Raw genomic sequence first — 25,238 nt, 5'->3', positions numbered from 1 at the left:
GGGAAAACTCTGTGGGATCCGGGCGAAAGAGGAGCACAGTCTGGCTAGGGTCCAGTCCCAGCCACGGGGCAGTGGAGGTAGTGGAGGCAATGGCGGTGGCAGGAGCAGCCCCAACAGCAGCTACTTCAGGAGCTCTGGGCCCAGATGCTGGGGGATCAAGTGGCTGATACAAAACCCCTAAAGCCTGGGACAATGTACCCCACCCCCGCCCCACTGGAAACTGAGTCTTTCCCTGACAAAGCATTACAAAACCAAATATTTGGCTGGGAAGATGGTTAATAACAACATAAAAAAGTGAGACTACAGAATCTTAGTTTGGAGACAAAGAAGATCAAAATATGCAACCAGAATGAGACAACAAAGTCAAGGCTCAGGCATCAAAAGCCTCCAAGAAAAATATAAATTGGTAACAGGCCATGGAAGAGCTCAAAAAGGATTTTGAAAATAAGCTAGAGAAGTGGACGAAAAATTGAGAAATGAGAATGATGCAAGAAAATCATGAAAAATGAATCAACAGCTTCATAAAGGAGACTCCCAAAAAATACTGAAGAAAATAACACCTTAAAAAATAAACTAACCCAAATGACAAAAGAGGTTCAAAAGCTCACTGAAAAAAATAATTCCTTCAAAATTAGAATGTAACAAATGGACTAATGACTTTATGAAAAATCAAGAAATTATAAAATACAACCAAAAGAATAAAAAACAAAAGATAATGTGAAATATTTCATTGGAAAAACAACTGACCTAGAAAATAGATCCAGGAGGGATAATTTAAAAATTATGGACCAGCTGAAAACATGATAAAAAAAAAAGCCTAAACATCATCTTTCAAGAAATTATCAAGAGGCCAGGTTCAGACGATGTGGCATGCAGAGGCCCAGACGAAGCCTGTTCAATGTGGCAGCAAATGGATCCACCAATCCCAAGGGCCATTCCCAGGCCTTCCACTGCAGGGTTGGGATCTGACAGAGCTGGGAAAGAGACAAATGCAGGGCCCATGGCAGTGGCAGCAGCTACTTCCTGGGACAGCCAACCCACAGCCTGGAAATTGAAGAAGCAACTATCTGACCTTCCAGGGACCAGGAAGGCAGAGTGAACCCCAGCTGCTCCAATCCCTCCCCCCAAACTCCCACACCCGACTCTAAAAACACAATAATTATTGCCCCAGAGCAAAATTTTAAACAGTAAAGGCTTGGGAACCCCAGAAAAAGGGCGTGGCTGAGGCCCTGCCTCAAAATGGGCAAAAAAACAGACTGCAAAGACAAATACTCTAGAATGCTATTATTGTGAGAGGGAGGAACCAAATTCAGAAGGAGACAGTATTGACTCCACACCCACAGCTGAAGCCTCAACAGGGATTATGAAGTCTTCAAAGCATTCTTAGATGAGCTCAAAAAGACCTCTGAAAACCAAATTAGAGAGGTACAAGATAAAATCAAAATTGTGAAATTAGAAAAACATTACAATGAAGAAAACAGCTCCTTAAAAAGAAAAAATGTGTGAACTAAAAATGAAATCTGAACATATAGAAAAGGAGCTTCAAAAACCAGCCAAGGAAAACAATTCGCTAAAAATTAAAACCAACGAAACTAAAGCTAATGACTCTATGAGGTACCAAGAATAAGTCAAACAAAACATCAAGAATGAAAAATTAGAAAAAGAGGTAAAACATCTCAATGGAAAAATAACTGACCTGGAAAACAGATCAAGGAGAGATAATCTGAGAATTATCAGTCTATCAGAAAATGATGATGAAAAAATGAGACTGGAAAAGATCTTCCAAGAGCTCAGCAAAGAAAACTGCCCTGAGATCCTAGAACCAGAGGGTAAAATAAGAAATCGAGAAAATCCACTGGACACCTCCTGAAAGAGATCCCAAATTGAAAAATCTGTGAAATGTTGTAGCCAAATCCCAGAACTATCAAGTAAAGGAGAAAACACTACAAGCAGCAAGGAACAAAAATTCAAATATTACGGAACCACAGTGAGGATTGCACAGGATCTGGCAGCTTCAACACACTGAAAGATCTGAGGGACTGCAATGTGGTATTTCGCATGGCCAAAGAGCTCGGGTTACAACCAAGGATCAACTATCCAGCGAAACTGAGCATAATCTTCCAGGAAAGGAAGATGATCATTCAATGATATAATGGAATTACAGACCTCCCTGATGAAAAAACCAGAGCTCAATGGGAAAATTTACCCTCCAATTAGAAGACTCAAGAGGGACATAGAAAGGTAAATAGGGAAAACACACACACACACACACACACACACACACACGCACACATACAACTTGTTATTTAACAAGAGCAAACTGTTCATATCCCTATACAGGAAGCTGATATTTGTTAATATTAAGAATTCTATAGTTATAGTTAATATTATGGCGACATATAAAAGGTAGATAAATAGAGGGTGTGGGTATAAATTACACAAAATGATGATAAAAAACCTTATTAAGAGCTGAAAGGGACTGCCATGGAAGAAGACGAAAGAATGAAGAAGAAAAGGGCAAATTATGCCACACAAAGAGGCATAAAAACATTAAAGTAGAGAGAAGGAAGGGAGGGAGATGAGTGTTATATGAGCTTTTCCCTCATTGGTTCTGGTATAAGCAGGGAATAACATAATCAGTTAAGTACAAGACTCTATCTAGAAGAGACATAAAACCTATCGTAATAGAGGGAAAGAGGGGAGGGAGAGGAGCATTGCATGAGATCTATTCTCATCAATCTTGGTTGAAGGAAGAAATAACATACTACATTAAGTATAAAAATCTATCACATTCTACAGGCAGTAGGAGGGAGAAAGGGCTACAAAAGGGGTAGTGTTTAGAAGGGGGGGAAAAAGCACTAAGGGGGAAAAGGGAAGAGGGCTGATTAGAAGGAAATACCGGGGGAGGTGGCTGTAAAAAGGAAAACTCTTAGGGAGGGGAAGATAGAAGGGGAAAAATAAAAGCATAAACAGGGTAGGGAATAGGATGGAGGGAAAGAAACAGATACTAATCATAACTGTGAATGTGAATGGAATGAACTCTCCCATAAAATGGAGGCAGACAGCAGAATGGATTAAAAACCATAATCCTACAATATGCTGTTTACGAGAAACACATTTGAAACAGGGGGGATACACACAGGGTAAAGGTAAAAGGCTGAAGTAAAATATATTATGCCTCAGCTAAAGTAAAAAAAAAGCAGGGGTAGCAATGCTTATCTCAGACAAAGCAAAAACAAAAATAGATCTACTTAAAAGAGATAAGGAAGGAAACTATACATTGCTAAAAGGCACCATCAAAAATGAAACTATATCATTCCTAAACATTTATGCACCAAGCAGTACAACATTCAAATTCCTAACGGAAAAATCAAGGGAGTTAGAAGAAGAAATAGATAGCAAAACTACACTGGTGGGGGACTTCAATATTCCCCTCTCTGAACTTGATAAATCTAACCTCAAAATAAACAAGAAAGAAGTTAAATGGTAAACAGAATCTTAAGAGAAGATAGATATGGTAGACCTCTGGAGAAAACTGAATGGAGATAAAAAGTAAAATACCTTTTTCTCAGTGGTACATGGCACATATACAAAAATTGACCATGTACCAGGGCATAAAAACCTCACAATTCAGTGGAGAAAGGCAGAAATATTAAATGCATCCTTCTCAAATCATGATGCAATAAAAATTATATGTAATAAAGGGCCATGGAAAGATAGACTAAAAACTAATTGGAAACCAAATAACTTAATCTTAAAAAATGAGTGGGTCAAACAAGAAATTGTAGAAACAATCAGTAACTTCATTCAAGAGAATGACAATAATGAGACAACATAAAAAAAAAAACAACTTGTGGGATGCAGGAAAAGCAGTTCTTAAGGAAATTTTTATATCTCTGAATGCATACATAAATAAAATGGAGAAAATGGAGGTCAATAAATTGGACATGAAACTGAAGCTAGGAAAAGAACAAATTAAAAATCCCCAATTAAATACTAAATTAGGAATGATGAAAACCAAAGGAGAGATTTTAAAAAACTGAATTTCAGAAAACTATTGAATTAATAAATAAAACTAAGAGCTGGTATTATGAAAAAAAAATAAAACTGATAGGCCTTTAGTCAACATGATAAAAAAAAAAGAAGAAAATCATATTACGAATATAAAAAATGAAAAGGGTGAATCTACCTCCAAGGAAGAGAAAACTAAAACTATAATTAGGAATTATCTTGCCCAATAATACACACATAAATTTGACAATCTTAGTGAAATGGAGGAATATCTACAAAAATATAAATTGCCCAGATTAAATGGAGAGGAAGTAAATTACTTAAATAACCCCATCTCAAAATAAGAAATCGAACAAGCCATCAATGAACTCCCTAGGAAAACATTTCCAGGGCCAGATAGATTTACTAGTGAATTACACCAAACATTTAAAGAAAAATTGACTCCAATAATTTACAAAGTATTTGGGAAAACTGGAGAAAAATGAGTCCTACCAAATTTTTTTTATGACAAAATTTGGTACTGATACCTAAATTGAGAAGAGACAAAACAGAAAAAAAAATTACAGACCAATTTCCCTTATGAATATAGATGCAAAAATCCTAAGCAAAATATTAGCAAAAAGACAAAAGCAACTTATCATGGGAATAATACACGTTAATCAGGTAGGATTTATTCCAGCAATGCAAGGGTGGTTCAATATCAGGAAAATTATCAGTATAATTGATCACATCAACAACAAAATTAGCAGAAACCATATGATTATTTCAATAGATGTAGAAAAGGCTTTTGACAAAATACAACACCCTTTCCTATTAAAAACACTAGAAAGTATAGGAATAAATGGGTCTTCCTTAAAATAATAAGTAGCATCTATCTAAAACCATCAGCAGGTATTATACATAATGGAGATAAGCTAGAAGCATTTCCAATAAGATCAGGGGTGAAATAAAGATGTCCCTTATGACCCTTCTTACTCTATCTGGTACTAGAAATGTTAGCAGTAGCAATAAAAGAAAAGGAAATTTAAGGAATCAAATTAGGCAAAGAAGAGACTAAGCTATCACTCTTTGCAGATGATAGGATGATATACTTAGAGAATCCTAAAGAATCAAGTAAAAAACTACTTGAGATAACAAGTTTGGCAAAGTTGCAGGATGTAAAATAAACCCACATAAATCATCGGCATTCCTACATATTTCCAACAAAATTCAACAGCAAGAGATAAAAAGAGAAATCCAATTTAAAGTCACTGTAGACATAAAATATTTGGGAATCTACCTGCCAAAACAAACTCAGGACTTAAATGAACACAACTACAAAACACTGTTCACACAAATAAAGTCAGTTGCTCATGGCTGGGTCGAGCTAATATAATAAAAATGACAATTTTACCTAAATTAAATAACATACTTAGTGCCATACCAATCAATCTACCAAAAAATTACTTTATAGAGCTAGAAGAAATAGTAACAAAATTCATTTGGAAGAACAAAAGGTCCAGAGTATCAAGGGAATTAATGAAAAGAAACGCTAGAGAAGTTGACCTAGCCATACCAGATTCTAATCTGTATTATAAAGCACCAAGTCATGTAAACTACTTGGTATTGGCTGAGGAACAGAGTAGTGAATCAATGGAATAGATTGGGTACGCAAGACTCAGCAGCCAATGACTATAGTAATCTGTTTGATAGAGCCAAACACTCAAGTTTTGGGGATAAGAACTCACTATTTTACAAAAACTGCTGGGAAATCTGGAACATAGTATGGCAGAAATTGGGCATAGAACATTATCTAGCACCGTACACCAAAATAAAAGTTGAAATGAGTGCATGATCTAGGTATAAAGGCTGATAATGTAAGCAATCTGGGACAGCAGGGGATAGTTTGCCTGTCAGATCTATGGAGGAGGGAAGATTTTATGACCAAACAAGAGTTAGAGAGCATTATAAAATGCAAAATGGATAATTTTGATTACATTACATTGAAAAGTTTCTGTCCCAACTAAGCCAATGTAACCAAGATTAAGAGGGAAGTGGAAAATTGGGAAAGAATTTTTCCAACCAGTGTCTCAAAAAAGGCCTCATTTTTACAATATACAGAGAACTGAGTCAAATCTATAAGAATGCAAGTCATTCTCCAATTGATAAATGGTCAAAGGATATGAACAGGCAGTTTTCAGAGGAAAAAATTAAAGGTATCTATAAGTATGTAAAAAATGCCATACATCACTATTGATTAGAGAAATGCAAATGAAAACAATTCTGAGGTACCACATCTCATAGGTCAGATTGGCTAAGATGACAAAACAGGAAAATGATAAATGCTGGAGAGGATGTGGAAAAATTGGAACACTAATGCATTATTGGTGGAGTTGTGAACTGATTCAGACATTCTGTAGAGCAATCTGGAACTATGCCCAAAGGACTATAAATAAGTACACACCCTTTGACCCAGCAGTACCACTTCTAGGGTTATATCCCAAAGAGATCAGAAAAGTGGGAGCAGGATCTGTATGTACAAAAATATTTATAACAGCTCTTTCTGTGGTGGCAAAGAATTGGAAATCAAGGGGATGCCCATCAATTGGGGAATGGTTGAACAAGTTGTGGTATATGAATGTAATGGAATACTACTGTGCTATAAGAAATGAGGAGTAGACAGACTTCATAATAACTTGGAGAGACTTATATAAACTGAAGCTGAGTGAGAAGAGCAGAACCAGGAGAGATTTGTACACAATTACAGACACAACGTATGTGTGATGACTAACTTCTATAGACTGGGCTCTTTCTCAGAAATGCAAAGTTATAAGACAACTCCAAAAGACTCATGATGGAAAGAGATGTCCACATCTAGAGAAAGAGCTGCAGAATCTGAATGCAGATTGAAGCAAACTACCTGCTTTCTTTCTTTTTCTTGTTTTGTTTTGTTTCCTCTTTCCCATTGTTCATTCCACCAATTTTAATCTGTCTTTACAACCTGACTAATGTTTAATGTCAAGGTATTTGCAGATTCTATATTTATTGCATGCTGCCATGAAGGTGGGGGGTGGGGAGATAGGAAGGCGCAGGAAATTTCAAACTCACGGGACTGTAGAACTCAGTCTTGTAAACTAAAAGTAAACAAATAATTTTTAAAAAATTTTTAAAAAAGAAGTCCTTTTCTTCAGTGAATTTTTGTACATCTCTTTTCATTTGGTCAATTCTGATTTACAAAGCATTCTTCTCTTCATTGGATTTTTGCAACTCTTTTACCATTTGACCTCTTCTGTTTTTCAAGGTGTTATTTTCTTCAGTATTTTTTGGGACTCCTTTATCAAGCTGTTGCCTCTTTTTCATTATTTATCTTGCAACACTCTCATTTCTCTTCCTAACTTTTCTCCTATCTCTCTTACTTAATTTTAAAAATCCTTTTTGAGCTCTTCCATGGCCTGAGAACAATTTGTATTTTTCTTTGAGGTTTTAGATGTAGCAGTTTTGACCATGCTGTCTTCTGAGTTTGTGTTTTAATCTTCCCTATCACCATAGTAATTTTCTACAGTCAGGATATTTTTCTGTTATTTGCTCATTTTGCGAGTCTATTTCTTGACTTCTATCTTTATGTTAAAATTGGACTCTGACCCCATGGTGGAGGGAGCACTTCTCCCAAGCTTCAGGTTTTTGGTGAAATTGCTTTCAGAGATAATTTGGGAACCCTTAAGTTTTCGGTTCTTCCAAGGTGGTATGATCTACGAAGAGGTGTGTTTATTACTCTCCTGGCCTGTGAGTGACCACAAAGCACTCTTTTCTGCCATGGAACTGTGACTAGGGTCCCAGCTGACATCACAACCTCTGGTGTGCTAGTGCTCTTCCTTGCCTTGGGACTGAGACCCAGATCCAAGTATGGGCAATGCAACAGAGTCCTGCCTCCACTGTTCCTGAATCTCTTAGCACATTGCTATGGCTAATATGCAAGCTTGCAGAACTTTCTGCACTAACAGATGCTTGTACCTTGGCCTCTGGTCCATCAGTTACAATCTATCCTGACAGTTGCTATGCTTTTGGTATCTATCATGCCTTTAGTTTAATACAGAAACACCAGACTTAATATAGAAACACTACACTTCCATATAGCTGCAAAGACTTTTATCTTCTCCATCCCCTCTCACAAGTGAATTACTTCTGCCATTCTCTTGCCTTCTGCCATTTTAGTCCTTTGGTGCAGGGCCTATATGAATGGCTCTGGTATCACCACAGGAAATCTATACACTGATTCTGTGGCAAAAGTTCCCATTATCTCTTGAGTGCTTTATCCTCCTTTGGGTTCCCAATTTTTCCATTGTCCCTCTTTCCAATTTTTTCTTTTCTAGATTTATTCCAGGATGACACACTGAAGATCAAGAATGCACTTTAGTCCAAATTGGGTGATATTTTTTACTCTAATATCCTCTAGAAACTTCCTCATGGCCTCCCAATGACTTCATTCTTTCTTACCTGTGCTGGCATTTCTTGTTCATATGGTTGCACAAAATGCCAAAGAAATGCTTAGTAACATTAAAAAAATGTTGGTATGCCCATGGTTTGTCATCCCTTGCGGGGAAAAAAAAAAATCACCGTCTGGCACATCTACCTGGGAAATTGTTCCTACAGAATTACACTTTATACGTAAGAACATGTCCTAGGCCCCCCCCCCTCAAATATTATTAATCTTCTCTCCAGTCAAGAGATATAAATATTTATTATGTTATGATCTTTGTCTGCAGTGGATAACCTGAAATATTCTCTTGTTGGAAAGATGATGCTACTACGGTAGCCAAAAAACAGTTCTATGAAGTCATCCCATGTTTTGGATTTGTTCAGAATGAAAGAGACCTGGCTTATCACTTCAGGGGTTAATTGCTCCAAAAAGTTTATGCTGCTCTAGGGATCTACAGAACAGTGGCAACAATGACAGAATCAACTAGGATATTTTGAATAAACAGCCTGGCTAAGGTTTGTACACAGACTAGACAAGGCTGAGCTGGCCACTCTCCCTGAAATGCATATCTGAAATATACCTTCTGAAACTTTAAAGATTCCACACTTTAAGACTCTCATGAAATACCCTCAAATCCTTCCCAATATAACTTTGACAACTGACATCTTGGATCTAATTACCTCTATACAAGAATAGTGCATGACAATAGCCAAATTTGTAAGCTCTACTTCTACACATGTCAAGGAAGCCTCTTTTCCCCATCAGGAATCGTTAAATGCTCCACAGCTGCCTTGGGGTGCACTAAGACCAGCTTAACGCATGAATTCTCAGAGAGAAATCAAAGAAAGATGGGAATCCATATGAGTGAATCATAAAGCACAAATTTATTCAGAGAGAGGTGTGCTTATATATCTTTTCAACCCTTTGGTGTACGTGCAAGATTTTGGAGTATATACAATTGATCATTAACAGGGGAAAACAAAAGAACAATCAGTTTTCCAAGGAGGGGCTGAGCCAGCACATACACCTGTCATCCAAACAAGTGAGGGGCCATTAGGCATCCTTGATGGACTGCAGGCAGCTGTGACCTTTGAGACCTTATAACAAAGATTGTGCATACCAAGGAATAAGCAATTAGTGTGCATTCAACCTAGTATAGCACATTCTTTCCATATGTCTTCAACGTAGATCACTGTTGCAAAGGCTACCTGGTGGTCACCAGACATTATAGCCAACATAAGTTTTATATGGGGACATCAGTCCCCTCACAAGGAAGGTTCTGTCTATGATCTTTGATCAGGCAACTATCCTCATTAAAAGGTTCCAATAAAAGAGTTGACTCCCCATCTATGATAGATTGCATTCAACACCCCCACTATAGTCAAAGGAAGAAACCAAATCATTGATAACTATATGAAAAAAATGCTCCAAATCAGTAATCATTAGAGAAATAAAAATTAAAATAGCTTGAGGTACCATCTGATTGGAAAAGTTAACACAAAACAAGGAAAATGAAAAATGTGGCAGAGGCTAAGCGAAAACAAGGCTTATTAATGCACTGTTGGTAGAATGGTAAATTGGTCCAGTCACTATAGAAACCAAGTGGTAAAGTTATTAAACTTTAAATACGTAAAGTTATTAAACTGCATATATACTTTGACTCAGAGATACTAAATCCCTCCTCCAGAGATCAATGGAAGAAATAAAGGACCTATAGTTATCAAAATTATTTTTAGCAGCATTTCTTTATAGTGGCTAAAGAAAGTAAACTTAGGAGGTACCCATCGATTGTTATGATATAAAACAAGTTATGATATGAGGATGCAATAGAACACTATTACACTGGTATGTATGGTACAGGTAACGAAAGGAACAATTTCAGACAAACCTGAGACAACTTGTATGAACTGATGCAGAGTGAAATGAACCAAGAGAATAACTGATACAATAACAAGATTGTAAAGACAACAACTTTTTAAGACTTAAAACTCCTATTAATGCAAAGATCCACCATGATTCCAAAGAATCAATGATGAATCATGTTATCTAAGTCCTAACAAATAAGTGATGGATTCAAAATGCAAAATGAGTCATATTTTTTGATAATGCCAATGCATATTTAATATTCTCCTTTTGGGGGGGAGCAGTAGGAAAGAGAAAAAATTAAAATTTGCGCATTAAAAAAAAAGACTATGGGACATCTCCCATGTTTACAAATAATAGCATTTGCCTCAAGGACAACCACTGTAGATTAAATTACATCCTTTTCTGTTTTTAATAATTTCATTTTTAATGTTATTTACAATTATATCTCTTAACTACCCTACTAGAAATGACCCACATGTGACCTTTGGCAAGTCACTTAACCCCAATTGCCCTCCAAAAAGCAAAAAAAAAAAAAAAAAAAAACCCCCATGTAGGCTTACGTAGGCAAAGCCAGAATTACCCACAGAATGATACAATTGTGGTAAAAGGCAGTTCTTAACTAATATGAAGAAAATATATTGATCAATGACTTCCCCAGGTATCATAGAGTTATAGTCCTCAAGGTTCATGTGTGGAAAAGGTTGAGCAAGAGGATGTATCCTTATCCATTGGGTTGCTGGAGGTTAGAGACAGCCAAAGATGTAGGTGAACTATTTGGTAATACCATTGTGCCAAAGGAAATGATAAAAGAGACAATTTCAGAGAAACTTGGGAAGACTTCTGAAGTAAGCAGAACTAGGAAAACAATCTATACGATAACGTTGTAAAGAGAGATATGGAAGGCAAAAAACAATGAGTTTAGAATGTGAACTTCATAAGATAAGAAAAGTGGGTCAAATTAGACTATGATGAATATACTTCAAAAAACAGCATTGTGGACAGAAAAACAAGCTTACAGAAAGCTGGATAAGAGATTAAAGCAAGACCTTCCTAAGAGTACTTAAAGATGAAACCAGAAAGACAACAAATAGGAAAAACGGAAAAAATCTGACAAGACTTTTTATAGCTGTTTTCTTCATCACGACATTGGAACCACTACATTAGAACTTTAACATTAGAACCTCCAATGTAAGGCATAATAAAGTATAAATAGCCCTTTAAAAAAAAGAGCAGCTATACCACAGAAAATTTTTACAGAGATCTATACTGAAGGAGAAACAATTTTATATTCATTGAGGGGATGATTCTCAAGAGGGATAAAAGAGGGAAAATTGAAAATGGAAAAAAATGGAAAAAATTCCAAACCTTGTTACTAAAAGGTAACCAAGAAAATGTCAATAATTAATAGCCCATACAGTTACTTTCCAGCTACAAAAAAATATTTATGGGAAAAAAATCTATCTTTAATGAAGGTATGAAAAGGGAAGAAGCAGGTTTTTGCAACTGATCACATTTTTTCAGTCAAACAGTTTGCTGATATGCAGAGAAACAAGATTCTGAAGTTTGTCGACAAAAAAAAAATTGATTCAGTAGAGCAAAATGCTTTATCATTAAAGGCTCTTCAAAAAGCTACACTATGCATGTTAAAATCGTTCAACATTCTTCAAAAGATGTTATAGAAAATCACAACAGATCAGTCTTCTAAAACAAGGAGAGAGAGGTCTACTCACCAAACATGCTGGCCATTGTCATGAATGATGTCCAGTAGGGAGTCCAAATGTCAGAGGGATTCCCTATAGATGGTAAGGTCTTCTAACTGCTATATTAAAATGACATTCTATCAATTCTATCAAGCACTAGGACACTGTAAGATTTCCTAAGTGAATTCCAAAATCACATAAAAGAATTTGGCTTCACTATCCATACAAGAGAAAAAAAAAAAAGCGGTTGGGGGCAGCTAGGTGGTGTGACCTTGGGCAAGTCACTTAACCCAAATTTCCCTCCAAAAAACAAAACAAAAAAAAAATGAGTGGGTCAAACAAGAAATTATAGAAACAATCAGTAACTTCATTCAAGAGAATGACAATAATGAGACAACATACTAAAATTTGTGGGATACAGCAAAAGCAGTCCTTCAGGGAAGTTTTATATCCCTGAATGCATACATAAATAAAATAGAGGAAATGGAGGTCATTAAATTAGGTGTGCAACTGAAAAAGCTAGAAAAAGAACAAATTGAAAATCGAAATGATGGAAACCAAAGGAGAGATTAATAAAATTGAATTTAAGAAAACTCAAATTAATAAATAAAACTAAGAGCTGGTATTATGAAAAAAAAAACACAATAAAATTGATAGACCTTTAGTCAATATGATAAAAATGAAGAAAGAAGAAAACCAAATTACAAGTATCAAAAATGAAAGGGGTGAATATACCTCCAATGAAGAGGAAATTAAAACAATAATAAGGAATTACTTTGCCCAATTATATGCACATAAATTTGACAATGTTAGTGAAATGGATGAATACTTACAAAAATATAAGTTGCCCAGACTAACTGAAGAGAAAGTAAACTACTTAAATAACCCCATCTCAGAAAAAGAAATTGAACAAGCCATCAATGAACTCCATAGGAAAATATCTCCAAGGTCGGATGGCTTTACTAGAGAATTCTACCAAACATTTAAAGAACAATTGACTCCAATACTTTACAAACTATTCAGGAAAATTGGAGGAGTCCTACCAAATTCTTTTTATGACACAAATATGGTACTGATATCTAAATTGGGAAGAGACAAAACAGAGAAAAAAAATTACAGACCAATTTCCCTTATGCATATAGATGCAAAAATTCTAAATAAAATATTAGCAAAAAGACTACAGCAACTCATCACGAGAATAATACTTTAATCAGGTATGCAAGGGTGGTTCAATATCAGGAAAATTATCAGTATAATTGATCACATCAACAACAAAACTAGCAGAAACCATATGATTATTTCAATAGATGCAGAAAAGGCTTTTTGACAAAATACAACACCCTTTCGTATTAAAAAATACTAGAAAGTATAGGAATAAATGGAGTCTTCCTTAAAATAATAAGTAGCATCTACCTAAAACCATCAGCAAGCATTATATGTGATAGGGATATGCTAGAAGCATTTTCATAAGATCTGGGTTGAGAAACAAGGATGTCCCCTATGACCCTTTTTACTCTATCTGGTACTAGAAATGTGAGCAGCAGCAATAAGAGAAGAAAAAGAAATTGAAGGAATCAAATTAGGCAAAGAACAGACTAACCAACCTATCACTTTTTGCAGATGATATGATGATATACTTAGAGAACCTAGAGAATCAAGTAAAAAAATACTCGAGAATAATAAACAAATTTGGCGATGTTGAAGGATATAAAATAAACCCATGTAAGTCCTTGGCATTCTTATATATCTCTAACAAAATCCAACAGCGAGAGATAGAAAGAGAAATCCCATTTAATGTCACTGTAGACATTATAAAATATTTGGGAATCTACCTGCCAAAACAAACCCAGGACTTATATGAAAACAATTACAAAACACTGTTCACACAAATAAAGTTAGATCTAACTAATTGGAAAAATATCAATTGTTCATGGCTGGGTGGAGCTAATATAATAACAATGACAATTTTACCTAAATTAAATTGCATATTTAGTGCCATACCAATCAATCTACCAAAAAGTTACTTAATAGATATAGAAAAAATAGTAACAAAATTCATTTGGAAGAACAAAAGGTCCAGAATATCAAGGGAATTAATGAAAAGAAATGCTAGGGAAGGTGGCCTAGCCATACCAGATTTTAATCTACATTAAAAAGCAGCAGTCATCAAAACTACTTGGTACTGACTGAGGAATAGAGTAGTGGACCAATGGAATAGATTGGGTACATGAGACTCAGCAGCCAATGGCTAGTAATCTACTGTTTGATAAACCCAAAGACCCCAGTTTTGGGGATAAGAACTCACCATCTGACAAAAACTGCTAGGAAAACTGGAACACAGTATGGCAGAAATTGGGCACAGACCAATATCTAACACCGTACACCAAAATAATATGGGTGCATGATCTAGTTATAAAGGCTGATATTGCAAGCAATCTGGGACAGCAAGGAATAGTTTACCTGTCAGATCTATGGAGAGCGGAAGACTTCACGACAAAACAAGAGTTAGAGAGCATTATAAAATGCAAAATGCATAGTTTTGATTACATTAAATTGAAAAGCTTCTGTACAAATAAAGCCAATGTAACCAAGAAATGAGAGTGATATAGGAGAATTATGAAAAAAGTCTCATCAGCTTGGAAAACTGCTTAAAAAGTAGAACTGACCAAATGGAAAGGGAAATACAAAAACTAATTCAAGAAAATAACTCCTTAAAAAGAGTGCAACTGGCCAAATGGAAAAGATAGTAAAAAAGTTAATTGAGGAAAACAACCCTTAAAAGTCAGAATTGGGCAAGTGAAAGCTAATGACTCTATGAGACATCAAGAATCACTCACACCATTCAAAAGAATGAAAACATGAAAGAAAATGTTAAATAAACCTTATAGGGAAAAACAACTCACCTGGAAAACAGATCCAGGAGAGACAATATTAGAATTACTGGACTACCTGAAAGCCATAATCAAGAGGAGGACCTGCACAGCATCTTTCAAGAAATTATTGAGGAAAACTGCCCTGATGTCCTAGAACTAGAGAGCAAAATAGGAATTGAAAGAATCAACTGATCACCTCAGGAAAGAGACCCCAAAATAAAAACTCCAAGGAAGATTATAGACAAATTTCAGAACTGTCAGGTCAAGTAAAAAAATACAAGTGGCCAGAAAGAAACAATTCAAATATTGGGGAGTCACAATGAGGATTACACAGGACTTAAGAGGCAGCTGCAACATTAAAGGATCAAAGGTCACAGAACATTATATTCCAGAAGGCAAAGGAGCTAGGATTACAACCAAGAATCATTTACCTAGAAAAAATAAGCATAATTCTTTAAGGAAAAAAATGAAATAGAAGCTTTCATAAGGAAAAGACCAAAATTAAACCAAAAAATTTGACCTCTAATAAAAAGACCCAAGAGAAACAAAAACAAGTGAAAAGGGAAAAGAAAGCATGAGGAATTCAATTCCTTTAGGAATTCTTAAAAACTACTTCATTAATAGCACAGCTAGGAAGAATATACATCCATGGATGGTACAGGTATAAGGTGAATTTAAGAAAATGACATTAAAAAATTGAGGAATGAAAAAGAATAGTACACTGGGTACAGAAAAAAAGGGAGAGGTAGAATGGGGTAAATCATTTCACATGAAGAGGTGCAAAAGACCTATTACAGTGTAGAGGAAGATGGGAAGGTGGGCATATAGCATCACTTGAGCCTTACTCTCATTAGTATTGGCTCATACAAGAGACATCATGCAGAATCAGTTGATCATAGAAATCTATCTTGCCCAATAGGGAAGCAGGAGAAGAGGAGAGCAAATACAGGAGGGTGGGATGGGGAATGACAGAAGGGAGGGCAGATCAGGGAAGGTGGAAGACAGACGCAACAAACTTACAAAGAGAAGGGTGAAAGGAGAGAGGAAAAACAGGAGAAAGAATAAGATGGAGAGAAATACACAAGTAATAATCAAAGGTGTGATTGTGAATGGGATGAACTCTCCCATAAAACGGAAGCAGATAGCAGAATAGATAAAAAAAAATCCTAAAATATGTTTTTTACAAGAAGTACACTCAAAGCAGAGTAAGGTTAAGATGCTGGAGCAAAGTCTATTATGCTCCAGCTTGAGTAAAAAAAAAAAAAAAGCAGGGGGCACAATCCTGATCTCAAATAAAGTACAAGCAAAAATAGACCCAATTCAAAGAGTTAAGAAAGGAATCTACATCTCACTAAGAAATACAATCAACAATGAAGCAATATCAACACTAAACATATATAACCAAGTGGAATAGCATACAAATTCTTAAAGAAGTTACAGTGAGTTGGAGGAAGAAAGAGACACAAACCTGAACTAGTTGCAGTCCTCAATTGTCACCTCCCAAAACTCAATAAATCCAACCAAGAAATAAATAAGAAAGAAACTAAAGAGGCAAACAGAATATTAGAAAAAGTTAGACAGGACAGACCTTTGTCATGATTTATTCATAAAGGTTGATACTATAAGCAAATCAGAAGAGCGAGGAACAGTCCACCTGTTAGGTCTATGGGGAGGGGAAGAACTCATTACCAAAGAAGAGACAAAAAGCATTACAAAATGTAAAATAATTCTGATTAAATTACAAAGCTTTTGTACAAACAAAATCAATGCAACCAACATCAGAAAGAAAGCAAAGGGGGAGGCTAGGTGGCTCAGCGAGTAAGAGCACCAGCTCCAGTATTGGGATGACGTGGGGATCAAATCTGGGCTCGGATACTTAGCACCACACCCAGAAATGACTGGCCGTGTAACCTTGAGCAAGTTACTTAACCCCGACTGCTTAAAAAAAAAAAAAATCATTACAGAGTCTCTGATAAAGGCCTCATTTCTCAAATATATAGAGAACTTTGTCAACTTTTTAAGAATAAAAGTCATTTCCAAACTGACAAATGGTCATAGGATATTAACAGGCAGTTTTCAGAGGAAGAAATTACAGCTATCTATAGCCATATGAAAAAAAAATGCTCTAAGTCACAATTTTTTTTTAATTTTTTTTGCTTTTTTGAGGGGGGAAGGCAGGGCAATTGGGGTTAAGTGACTTGCCCAAGGTCACATGGCTAGTAAGTGTTAAGTGTCTGGGGCCGGATTTGAACTCAGGTCCTCCTGACTTCAGGGCCGGTGCTCCACATAGCTGCCCCTCTAAGTCACTACTGATTAGAAAAATGCCAACCAAAATGATTCTGAGATACCACATTACACCTATCAAACTGGCTAATATGACAAAAAAGAAAAAAAGATAAATGCTGATGAGGATGTGGGAAAATTGGGATACTAATGCATTGTTGATGGAGTTGTGAACTCCAACTATTCTGAAGAGTAATTTGGAACTATACCCAAAACTGTGCATATCCTTTGATCCAGCAACATCACCACTAAGTCTATATCCCAAAGAGATCATTAAAAAGGGAAAAAGGACCTACATGTGCAAAAAATATTTATAGCAGCTCTTTCATGGGGGCAAAATATTGGAAATTGAGGGAATGCTCATCAATTGGGGAATGTCTTGAACAAGCTGTGGTTTATGAATGTAATGACACTATTGTGCAATAAGAAATGATGAGCAGGCAGATTTCAGAAAAAACCTGGAAAGACTTGTACAAACTAGTGCAAAGTTAAATGAGCAGAACCAGAAAACATTGTACATAGTATCAGCAATACGGTATGATGATCAACTATGACGAAGATAAATACAAGGGACTTATGAAGGAAAATGCTATCCCTATCCAGATAAAGAACTGGTAGACTGAATGCAGATTGAAGCATATTTTTTTCATCTGCTATATTCTTTCTCATGACTTTTTTTCCTTTTGATTTGTCTCTTCTTTCACAAGTGTGACAAATATGGAAATATTTTTTACATGATAACACACTTATAAACTTTATCAAACTGCCTACCATTTTCAGAAGAGGGGAGAGGAGGGAGGGAGAATTTAGAACTCAACATCTTATAAAGATGAATGCTGAAAATTTTCTTGTCATGTAACTGGGGGAAAATATTATCGAAAAAAATGCAGAAAAAATGCCCTGCTTTTGGGCACCAAAGACAAATTTTTCTTCAAAATTTTGCCTCGTGTCAGGGTCTGCCATTCCCCCTCCTTCTATTATCAGAGGCCAAAACAGATCTTATTTATCTCCAAATCCCAGCCGAGAGCAACTTTTACTTTGTCCTACCATGGACTGGCAAAGTGAGAAGGGTACCCTGGCAAGTGAGTTACACAAGATATATATAATGTTTCAGGTAAGACGTTATATAGGGACAAGTTCTGGACTCGCTTGTGTAAAATAAAATGTATATGCATTAATGTCTTATGTAGGTATGCACAACCTAACATGAATTCCACTCTCTCCTGCATCTGAAATACAATTTGAGGTAGGGAGAGATAAAATGGAGCAAATTATCTCATATAAAAGAGGCATAAATGGAAGAACTTTTATGGTAGAGAAAAGGATGGGGAGGAGGACAGGCAGTGTGGGAATCTTATTCTTATCAGTACTGGGTTAAAGAGGACTTAACATATATATCTAGTTTGGAATAAAAAAAATCTTAATTTACAGAGAAACAGGAGGGCAAAAGGATAGGATAAGGGAGGGACTCTTAGAAGGGTATGCAGATTAGGGAGGCAGTGGTCAGAAGTAAATTAAACTTCTGAAGAGAGATAGGGCAAAATGAGAGAGAAAAGGATAAACAGTAGGAAAACAGGATGGCAGCAATCTACAACTAGTAATTATAACTTTGAATGTGAATGGGATGAGCTTACCTAAAAAACAGAAAAAGACAGCAAAAATAGATCAAAACCCAGAGTTCAACAATATATTGTTTACAAGAAATATATTTAAAAATAAGAGATACACATAGAGTAAAAATAAAGGGCTGGAATAAAAGTTATGTTTAAGTTGATGTAAAAAAAAAGGAGTTGCTATAAAAATCTCAGACAAAGCTAAAGCTAAAATAGATTTAATTAAAGATATAAGCAAGGACACCACATTAAAACTATAGATAATGAAGTAATATCAATACTAAACCTTTATGTACCAAATGTTATAGTATCCAAATTTACAAAGGAAAAGGTAAATTAATTAGAGGTGGAAATAGCAGACTATAATGTACTGTAGTAGACTTATTTTAACCTTCCCCTCTCAGAACTAAATAAATCTAACCAAAAAATAAATTAAAAAAGGAGTCAAGATGATGAATGGAATCTTCAGGAAACTAGATACAGTAGATATCTAGAGAGAACTGAATGGGAACAGAAAGGATTATACCTTTTCTCAGTGGTACAAAAAGTTATCACATATTAGAGCATAAAAACAGATTCAAATGCAGAAAAGCAGAAATATTAAATTCATCCTTTTCTGATCATAATGCAATAAAAATTACAGTTAATAAAGGACCATGGAAACAGATTAAAGATTAATTAGAAACCAAATAACCTAATTCTAAAGAATGAGAGGATCAAAGAGCAAATCACAGAAACGATAAACAATTTTGTTAAAGAGAATGATGATGAGAGAACATATCAAAACTTATAGGATACGGCTACAGCAGTACTAAGAAGAAATTTTGTATCTTTTAATGTTTATATCCATAAACTAAAGAAAGAAAAACTCAATGACCTGGGTATACAAGAAAAAACTAGAAAAAGAACAAATTAAAAATCCCCCCAATTAAACACCAAAAAGAAAATCTTGAAAATTAAATGAGAAATTAATAAAATTGAATGTAAGAAAATCATTGAATTAATTAATAAAATTAGGAGCTGTTTTTTTAAATGAATAAAATAGATAAACCATTGGCTAATATGATTAAAAGAGAAGAAAACCAAATCACTAGTACCAAGGAGAAAAAGGATAAATTTACCATCAATGAAAAAAATTAAAGCAATTATTAAGATCTTGTCCAATTATATGCCAATAAATTGAACAATTTTAGTGAAATGGAAGAATACTTACAAAAAATATGAACTACCCAGATGAACTGCCCAGATTATAAGGAAATGGAATATTTAAATCAACATATTTTAGAAAAAGAAATTGAATAGGTCATAAATGATCTTAAGAAAAAAGCATCGGGAACAGATTGATTACAAGTGAATTCTATCAAACATTTACTAATTCTAATATTAAGTAAATTGTTTGGAATGGGTAAAGAAGGAATCCTACTAAACTCCTCTTATAAGACAATAAAACAGAAAATTACAGATCAGTTTAATAATGAATATTTATACAAAAATCCTAAATAAAATACTAGCTAGCTGAATAAAATACTACAGCAATTTATCACAAAAATCATACATTGTGACCAAGTGAGATTTAAACCTGGAATGCAGGGCTGATTCAATATAAGGAAAACTATTAACACAATTTATTTAAAAACATCTAAATGCATAGGCTTAAATGAATTTTTCCTCAAAATAAGCATCTGCCTCAAATCATCAGCAAACATTATCTATGATAGGGATATGCTAGAAGCCTTCCTAATAAAATCAAAAGTGAAACAAAGATGACCATTATCATAACCATTACTCAATACTGTACTAGAAATGCTAGCAATAGCAATAAGAGAAGAAAAAGAAACTGAAGAAATTAGAATGGGTAATGAGGAAATAAAAATCTCTTTTTGCAAACAAATATGATGCTATACTTAGAAAATCCTAAAGATTCAACTAATTAAGTTAGTCAAAACAATGAAGAATTTTTAGCAAAGTTGTAGATATAAAATAAATCCACAATACAAGTGCATAATTTCTACATATAACCAACAAAGCCCTACAAGAAGAGAAAGAGATATTTCATTTAAAATAACTGTAGACAAACTAAAATACTTGGGAGTATACCTGCCAAGACAAACCCAGGAATTATATGAACATAATTATAAAACATTTTTATACAAATGAAGTCAGATTTACATTATGAGAAAAATATTAATTGGGCATGAGTGAGTCAAGTCAATATAATAAAAGTCACAATTCTACTTAAATCAATCTACTTAATTCAGGGTCATTCTAATTAAACTACCAAAAATTATTTTATTGAGCTAGAAAAAATGATAAAATCTATATGGAAGAATAAAAATTCAAAACTATCAAAGGAATTAATGAAAAAAAAAAGTAAAGAGGTCTAGCGGTACCAGATTTTAAACCATAATGTAAGGCAGTAATTATCAAAACTGACACTGGGTAAGAAATAGAATGATGTTTCAGTGGAATGGAGTAGGTATACAACAGAGTAGTAAATGATTATAACTTCATGTCTGATAAACGCAAAGAAATAAGCTTTTTGGAGATGATTTCACTATTTGGTAAAACTGGAAAGCAGGTCTCACAAAAACTAGATACAGACCAAAATCTTACACTATTAACCAAAGTCAAAATGACCTGGACATAAAAAGAAGTATAAATAAACTGGAGGGGAATGGAACCTGTTACCCAGCAGATTCATGAATAAGAGAAGAATTTATGAATAAACAAGAGATAGAGAATGTCATGGGATGTAAAATGGATCATTTTGATTTATATTAAATTTTAAAAGTTTTTGTACAAATAAAGCCAATGTAGCAAAAATCAGAAGGAAAGCGGAAATTATCGGAAAACTTTTGTCAGTTTCTTGGATAAAGGCCTCAATTTCAAATATGTAGAATATCGAGTCTAATTTATAAGAAGGAATAGTTTCCCAATTGATAAATGTCAAAGTATATAAATAGGCAATTTTTCGAAAAAGAAATCAAAGCTATATAATAACATAAAAAATACTCTAAATCATTATTGATTATAGAGAAGGGCAAATTAAAACAACTCTGACATAACATCTCACACCTATCAGACTGGAGAAAATGAGAAAAGGGTAAATGACAATTGTTGGAGGGAATGTGGAAAAACTGGGACACTAATACGTTTGTAGAACTATGAACTAATCCAACCATTTTGAAGAGCAATTTTGAATTATGCCCAAAGAAGTTATAAAACTATGTATACCCTTTGACCCAGCAATACCACTACTAGGTCTATTTCCCAAGGTGATAAGGGGAAAAGGAAAAGAACCCATGTGTCCTATTTATAAAGGCTCTCTTTGTGGCGGCAAAGAATCAGAAATTGAAGAGATGCTCATCATTTGGGGAATGGTTGAATACATTGGGGTTGCGATAAAATACTACTGTGCTGTAAGAAATGACAAGCAGGTTGGTTTTAGAAAAATATGGAAAACTTGCATGAAATAATGCAGAGTGAAACGAAATGTTGTGTACAGTAACAATATTGTTCAAAGAACAACTGCAACTTAGCTATTCTGATGAATAGGATCGTTCAACTTATTTCCAAAGGACTTATGAAGGAAAACGCTATCCACCCCTGTATAAAAAGTATGTAGTAACTATATCAAATATTGCTTTTCTTTAACGTGGAGTTGGGAGGAAGGGACGGAGGCAACTCAGAACTCAAAATAATAATTTAATTTTAAAAAATACAATTCGAATAACCTGGAACAGTTCAGTAACATTTACTACAATATGTACATCTCTTTAGCACCAGAAAAAAGCGAACTCACATGCTACTCATATTTCATTTGGTTGTTTTCTTGCGTAACCTTAGATTTAGACCAATATGGTATGTAATCTCACACATTTCAATTCATTTTCCTCACATTGAGAGAATGGGTAGTAAGGAAGGAGAGGAGTGAGGCCAAACTGGAGGGGAGAGGGGAAAAAACTGAACGAAAGGTAAGAATATAGGCCATCAGACCTAGGGAATTGTTCAGAAACTGTTGATCACAATTTGGGTCAGCAGCTTGAAGTCATGGGACAAATAGTCAGATAAAGGCCAGAGAAATCAAGTGAATAGGTATTACCATTAACAAGACATTGAAACCTAGTGGGGCAGGAGTGAATCCAAAGGCCTACAGGTGGAAATAGGTGAGCCTCATTAGAGAAATGGTTAAGTAGGTTTACCTGCCAGGAGCAGGGCACGTGGGGTCCATGCCAAAGACTGACCCTGACACTTTTCAGAAAGGAAGAGGGGATCTAGGAAGATTACTGAATGAAATGAACATTTTTTGAATTGGCTACTTAATTACACAAAAAATAAATATATTTTTTTATCTTAAATCAACCCACTACTCCTCGATTCCATTGCTTGGTATCATATTTCAAAGTGTTCTTGATGTTAGATTTCTTCTTAGGTTTTCTTCAACACCTATTACCCAGTTTTCATTTTCACCTTTTTTTAAGATCATCTTCATTGACCATAAGTTAGATATGGCACTAGAATGGACTTCAAAAACATCCAGTTCGAACACCTCATTTTACAAATGAGTAAACTGAAGGGAAGGAAAGTTGACTTGCCTAAGACCACCAATACTTGTAAACATCTTAGTTTGAATGTGAATCTGGGTTCTCTGACTTCAGAGCCAGTGTTGTTTCTACAAACACCGCCACATTAACACCAACATTAACAGAAAAAAGATAATGAAAATATTTCTAACCTCTAGATACCCAAAGTAAGAATAATGCCTTATTAACTACAAATATTTATCTAGTTAGGGAAAAATTTTCTATTGCAATGTAATAGGAATGGATTTTTTTGGTCTACAAAGAAAATTAAAAAAAAAAACACACACACACACACATAGTACATATTCATGTAGAATAACGGCACTGTGCCAAGGCAACGGTGATAAGAAATGCATTAATTTTTTGTAAGAAAACTTACAGTGGAAAAAATACTTGATTCCAGGAAAAAGGGACATGATAAAATAAATTAACATATATTCCTCCACAGCATCCCCCATTCTTTGAGTTTCATGAACAAAGACATAAGAAAAGCAGTCATGGAAAGTTTCCAGCAATATTTATTAAAAACAAAACTAGTTTAAGAAATGACTTTCATTTCCTCCTTGAGGTTGGGGATTTCTATTTCCTCGTTTGTTTGTTTTTTTGCATCCCAGAAGAAGTGAAATATTTGATTCTTGCTATAGGTTACTTCAGCTTTTGCTGCGCATGACCCGCAGGTTCACATTTCTTTATTGTTTTATCCCTAGTGCTTTAACAATTTTATTTATTTAACTTTAACAAGAACAAAACCAACCCCCCCGATAAGAGACAACTTTGGGAAGTACTGATTCTCAAGCTGTATTTATTTGCTCACAGCCTGGAGGTACCAGGTGGCCTAAGCGCAGGTTTCCTAACCAGGGCCCGGGAAACAAGCAGATTTGTCTCCAATGAACGCTCAGTTTAAAGCCCGTAGGGTCCAGAGTAAAGTGGGGGTAAACGGGCTCTCTTGCTGGGAAGGGGGGAAGGCACCCTAAGGCCTCCGCCTCCCAAGTGCCGTCTCTGGGCAGAGGGATAAGATTCGCTCCCGTTGGCCCCGCACGCAGGGTGGGGAGGGCTGGGTGCAAGCTGCAAAAGGGTCATTCTAAGCTTGTTAAAGATAAAAACACTGGTTCCCTAACGATGGGCCTTCCAAGGGCGCTTGGGGAGGCTGCAGAGCGCTCTGTTCTCAGGCACTCGCTGGCCGGAGGAGACGGCCCCTGAGCTCCCTTCCAGCTCCTAAAACTCCGGGAGGGCTGTTTGGAAAACAAGCTCGGGGAAAAGACACGGGGGGGATCCGTTTCACCTACGAAAAAGAGACGTTCTCTCGAAGTTCACCGTTTTATTCGTCACCACTGCCCACGCCAGGCCCCCCTCCCTCCCTGCAGGCTCGGCTGGGGAGGCACTCACGGTTGGTGGACGCTAAAAAGCACTTTAAAGCGGCTCGAGATCCATGCCTGCCCGCCTGCGGGAGTTCCGCCCCACACACCTGTTTCTGCTCCAAGGTCTGAGCCGAAAACTCGGGGGTGGCGGGAGGGGAGGGACGGCAAGCGGGGCGGCCGCCGACCCAGCACGGCCATTCAAAGCCTGGGTCCGAAGGCATGTGCGGGACGCCCGGCCGGCTCCCACCGTCTGCGGCCCCGCCCTCAAGCAGCCGGCGGCCCCGAGGGGGCGGCCATCCCCTCTATCCCTTCCAAAGTCTATAGGCGCCGGTCTCGGCGGAGATCTCCCCGACTCCCCGGGGCCCCTCGGTCGAAGAGAGAGCTCGCAGGAGTCAAGAGGCAGGACGGGGCAGCGCGCGCCGGGACGCCCGCCCGCCCCCTCCGAAGGCCCCGCGAGAGGCCGGGCACGCCCGCGGCCGGGGACCGGCCAACCGC

The 25,238-nt window shown here is 36.1% G+C and overlaps 1 protein-coding gene across 8 annotated transcripts in view; it reads right to left on the bottom strand.

Moving 5' to 3' along the window:
• Positions 1–25,238, bottom strand: part of ATF7IP2 (activating transcription factor 7 interacting protein 2) — an 89,727-nt gene that overhangs the window by 64,259 nt on the left and 230 nt on the right. The window contains exon 1 of one of the 8 annotated variants that reach the window (XM_069085734.1): positions 24,772–25,171. The exons of 6 other annotated variants lie outside the window; for them this stretch is intronic. The gene's annotated coding sequence lies outside the window, so the exon portion shown is untranslated. Of the gene's footprint in view, positions 1–24,771; positions 25,172–25,238 lie in introns of those variants that run through there. One more of the 8 variants, XM_069085724.1, reaches the window with a different exon arrangement.

This window comes from Petaurus breviceps, unplaced genomic scaffold (genome assembly GCF_028583685.1).
Source record: "Petaurus breviceps papuanus isolate PSGF00001 unplaced genomic scaffold, PetGlider_PUasm1.0 118, whole genome shotgun sequence".
Taxonomy (NCBI): Eukaryota; Metazoa; Chordata; class Mammalia; order Diprotodontia; family Petauridae; genus Petaurus; species Petaurus breviceps.
The sequence above is the reverse complement of the archived record's forward strand: the minus strand, read 5'-3'. Positions and strand labels throughout refer to the sequence as shown.